Genomic DNA, 5181 nt, shown 5'->3' on the forward strand with positions numbered 1-5181 from the left:
CACACACACACACACACACACACACACACACACACACACACACACACACACACACACACACACACACACACACACACACACTCCCCCCCGCTGCTCAGAGAAATATGTTCTTTGATGCACATGAAAGAAGCAGGAATCCACATTTTCTTTATAAATCTTTTCATTTGTTATCTATCTCGCCGTAACAATTGGAAACTAAAGTCACCTCGAGCTGCACTCGGGGATGACGAGCGCACGATGCACAATTTATAATTGTTTGTTTTCCTCCCCTCTGTCTGCCTCTTTGCCTGACATTTTTTGTCTCCCAGCCATCCTCTGGCACACAGCTCTGTCTTGGGAGGCAGGTGCTTGAGTTGTGCTTAGCGTTCTGCATTGTGGACTCTGATGGGACTGGCGATGCATTATATTGCAAGCCAGAGATTGCCGTTTCATGGCTGCAGTCAGATGGGGGAAATGGATGCTGCCTGTGAACCCTGCACAGGGATAAAGAGAAAACCATGCAGAGGGTTCAGCCAAAATGCTCTCGGTGAACCCAACGTTTTAAAGAAACGTGTTGGCTCCTTGCAAATTAGTCAGGAAATGGCAGCACCAAGCTTTTCAAAAAAGAAAGTTAGACTAGACTAAACAGACTAAAACACTTTTACTGGGTACACATTAGGGGTGGGAATCTTTTACTCTCATGATTCGATTCGATTCAGATTTTTGGGGTCACGTTTCGATTCAAAATCGATTTTTCATTCAAAACTCAATGTGAACCCATTTGTCATGTTCCTAAAGTGCTTCATCTTCATTTTACAAATTTTGCACACAGTGAAGCTCATGTCAAACTCAGACTCATTCAGTAAAAAAACAAAATTAGTCCAAATCTTTGCATTCAGTAAAAACAGGGTCAGTTGAATCTCTCTTTCCTCCAGTTTTGTAGTTTCCTATTTGTTTTGGTGCTTTCTGCGCATGCATACCTTCCAGAACCAGCTCCATGTGACGTCAGGACATYCCAAGTGGTTACAAAATGGAGGTTGACAACCTTTGGATTTTCTTTATTTATTTATTATTCTTTTATATTTAAAAACAATTTTGGGATATTTTAAATAGATTCTGAATCTTTGTAAATGAGAATCACGATTCTGATGTAAAACGATTTTTTGGTGCACCCCTAGTATACGTACTAGGGAGGCTTTTATTCCATTGACAGAAAGAAGACTTTGCACATCAAACGTGAAGGTTCCAGGTAAAATACCATTCAGTTGTTAGCCAGTCAATCTACACTCCAAATATGATCATTATTAAAGAGTAATGACAAAAAGAACGAGGTTGAGAGCATAAGTGACTGGACTCACCTTTAAGATTTGGGTGATAGGCACTGCTATTTGGGAGGAGCTCAGAATAATGTTGTTGCTCCTCCACATTGTACTCCACACAGTTGTGGTAATGCACATACCCCACAAGGAAGACATTGGGGCACTTAGAGAAAAAAGTTTGAAATAGCCACAAAGATCAGTTTGTTTTCAATCAGCCTTTGATGACCACAAATCAGAACGCAAGCCAACTGTATCCCACATAGATATAGGCTTTCAAAAACAAAGCAAGCTTTGCAGAACCAAAAAAGGGTAGCAGAAGTCTGTTGCATTGACATGGAGCACTATGCGTTTCAGGCATCTGCATTGTCCATCCAAACCTGCAAAATCTGCTTTCATTGATGCCGTTGCGAGACCAAAACTGCACTTTGTTCTCAGTCTCGTGTCACCCACCCCTTCTTGTCACAAGCCCCCCGAGTTGAACTTTACGCCTCCTTCTGCACATGAAAGTGTTGTGTAATGGATCTCCCTCGTGTTATTTTTTTAGAAACATGACAAATTAACTCAGTTTAGCAACGTGTATGGGTGGTCACACGGACTATACTGTAGGTCATTGCTATTTCACATCATTGAACCACACACGTGGCTTATGTTTTCACACATTACGGTTCTTTTACTGCCTCTCCTGGCTGCGCAAAGTTGCTGCATTGGTGGGTTGGCTTTCAATCTTGGTGCAGCCTCAGCCCCTTCAGAAATGACACATAGGCAGCTAGAAGGCATCTCAGTTCCAGCTTGAAGTGTTTTGGGAAAGCGCCTTTTATGGCTAAGTTAACACTGAAGCATGTCAGATAATTATTTAATCAGCTTTGATTGTGCACCAACTTCAGAATTGACATGTAGCATGTTTAGCTACTTCTGTAAACAACGTGATGAATGTGACATCGCGTCATAATCCATATGCAGGACTCATCAGGGTCATGGAGAGTTCACACTGAGGTCTGATGGAGGATGCCTTTAAAATATAATGTTAACGTCAGTGCAAAATAATTGGATTTTTGCAAAAATCAGAATTGAGCATTAAGATATGTTGAGTGAACGTAGCCCATGTTGCAACAGGCTTGGAAAATCCTTGGTGTTTTTCCTGTTTGGGAGAGAAAAGTCTCAAGATTTCCACATAAGCTGTTATGCTCCCTCCTCCCCTGATTCAGGTCATTTAATTTATATCTATAGTATTTGCTTTTGTATCATTAAAAGGAAAAAAATAACAAGGGCCTGAATCTGCCTTTGACTAGAAGGTCTAGAAGGTTTGGCTGTTTAACAGTTTTTTGGTACCATGCCCATTTACAATAAATTTTGATAAAATGTAGAAATCCCTCTGATGCTGTACTTAATATGCTGTTTGACCCCAGCAGCCTTCTGAACTAGCTTTGAAAGTAGATTGTCAATACTGACGAACTACGTTTGTTTTATTATGAAGAGGCATTAAAGCCATCTGACAGGTTTGGACGACAAGTTTCAACTCTTTAGCACAAATGGTTGATTTGGATGGACAGACGCCTGCCAATATAGTGGCAGAGAAGCATTTTTTCCCCTTCATTTCTACTGAGCATCAAGTATGCTGTAGTCAAACAATTTTTTTCCCCTTTAAAACATTTTACTGATACAGTTTGCTCTTCCACTGCATTAAGGATAAAGCATGCTAATCTGAGTTCCTGTGCAAGTCAACAGAACGTAACCATAATGCCAGTCACCAAAATTTTCTCCAGAGCAAAACCTTCTCTGCTCCAGTTGTTCTGTCTGTAACAATCACAGATCTTTGATCTGCTACATCATTGCMACTTAAATTACAAAGCCAAAGGTTGCCCTCACCGACTTGTGTGTTTGCATGTCTGTGTTGCTTTCAAAAGGAAGCACCCATGGCATGTCAGGCCTGGCCAGGTGTTGTGAGGTGACGGCGGACCTATTTTCCAGCTGGCTGCTCCTGTTAGAAGTCTGCTGGGCACACAAATCGTAGGGATTGATTTTGCTCAACCACAGTGGGGGTGTGGAAAGGAGCTGTGATTATACAATGTGGGCTTCATCCAAACTTGAACAACTTTTAAAGTCTCCTCTCCTCCACTCTGTCATCGTCTCCAGTTCTTTGTCGTCTCCGGCCCTAAATAAGCATTTCTTATTTTTGTTTGTTTGTTTTCAGGTTATTTTCCTGTTACAGAAGAAGCCTTTTACTGTGAGGCTTGCACTGTGGCTGAAGCAATTATATGTACTGCACCCATTTGTGGATAAAAGGACACATTGTTTGCTGCTTTTATGTAGCAATAAGCTTAAATAGAGTTCAGTCCACAGGGATACATTAAGGTGCATATTGAGCTTTTTCAAAATGTAAACTATACATTCACACAAGACACACACCATATGTTTATTTGGAATGTCCCTTGACTTCACTGACTTTAGGCTGTCAGGTTACTCACAACACAATTGAATTTGGCATCTTTTCAAAGGCTGTTGAACTCCTGTCTAATCCAGCTCAGTGGGCGAGTGCCAGAATACTCGATGCAACTGTTCATTTAATGGTTTGTTCATTTAATGGCATCCACACTAGATCGAGCTTCTGCGTGTTGCGGTCAGAGGAGAGGCAGTCAAAGACAGCTCCCTGGAGAGTCAACACAAGTCTCTTCACTGTTCGTATTGAACAAGAAAAGGCAGGCACTCGGTTTTTTCCTCTCTCAATATGACAAGATGAGGAAGTTATATAAAGCAATACTCCTCTAATGTCAAGTCAAAGTTTATTTCTTTGACATTTCTATGACCGGCTGTTCATGCTTAAAGCTCAAAAGTAAAAACAAATGAAAAGATTATTTAAAACTAAAATATTCTGCTCTATTACAGTAATAAAAAAATGGTAAAACAAAATGAGGTTTTGCCATGAATTAAAAAATAATTCACACATAGCTTTCACCTTTAGTTTGAGCCTTGATCTGGGAATGTCCAAAATCATGATTTGTGGATCTAGGAGCTCATTCAAGGTGATGCCATGTTATTTACTTTTAAAAACAAGAAGTTAAATTTTAAACTGAATTCTGAAATTGATGTGAAGCCAGTATAGGGAGACCAGAACAGGTGTGAAAAGTCCCCGCTGATTCTGTCCTGCTAGAAGGTGAGCTGCAGTTTTATATAGATAATTACAGTAATCCAAATGAGATGTAATAAAGACCAGTGTTACTGTCTCAAGCTGGTCTAATGAAATCTAATATAGGCTCTAACTTTACTAAGGAGCCTTAGTTGGGGRAAAGAAACCTCTCTTGACAAATGAGTAGCCTGTTCCTCAAATTTAAATGAAAGTCACAAATCACACCAAGGTAAAATGACAGATAGGTGAAAATACTGTATGTGTTTACTGAGCTGAAAGCACTATCATGAATGTTTGGATTGCCCAAATAAAATAAATTATTTTAATTTAACATGGTTTATAGCAATTCATGCATCTTTGMGACAGCTGAGCAAAGCTGAAGAAAAGTAAAATGGTTAGCCGGAGCAGAAAAATCTTAATGTGAAAGCAAAAAATAGTGGAAAAYGGAAAAATGGTGAAAGGTGAAATTGTAATTTCTAAAAATGGACACAAAGGAAATAATATTTAATGAAAAGAGAATTGTGCCTGTAATAAAGCCTAGCAATACCCCATAATTAGGAGGAGCAACTGGACATTTAAGTCCTGTTTAATTTCAACATGACTCATGATTGAAAGCTGTTCAGTCATAAAAAGACAGTAGATGTTTTGGACTAAATAAATACAAAATAAATCAAACAGTTTCTGGTCACTACTTGACATTTTTTGCTGGTAAAAAAAATWATCAGATTGCACATTTCTTTGTGTTTGCAAGTTTCCACC

The 5181-nt window shown here is 39.4% G+C and overlaps 1 protein-coding gene across 1 annotated transcript in view; it reads left to right on the top strand.

Moving 5' to 3' along the window:
- LOC106525132 (neurexin-3b) overlaps positions 1-5181 on the top strand; it is a gene marked incomplete in the record, with an annotated part of 484453 nt that overhangs the window by 269072 nt on the left and 210200 nt on the right.

Source organism: Austrofundulus limnaeus, unplaced genomic scaffold (genome assembly GCF_001266775.1).
Source record: "Austrofundulus limnaeus strain Quisiro unplaced genomic scaffold, Austrofundulus_limnaeus-1.0 Scaffold214, whole genome shotgun sequence".
Taxonomy (NCBI): domain Eukaryota; kingdom Metazoa; phylum Chordata; class Actinopteri; order Cyprinodontiformes; family Rivulidae; genus Austrofundulus; species Austrofundulus limnaeus.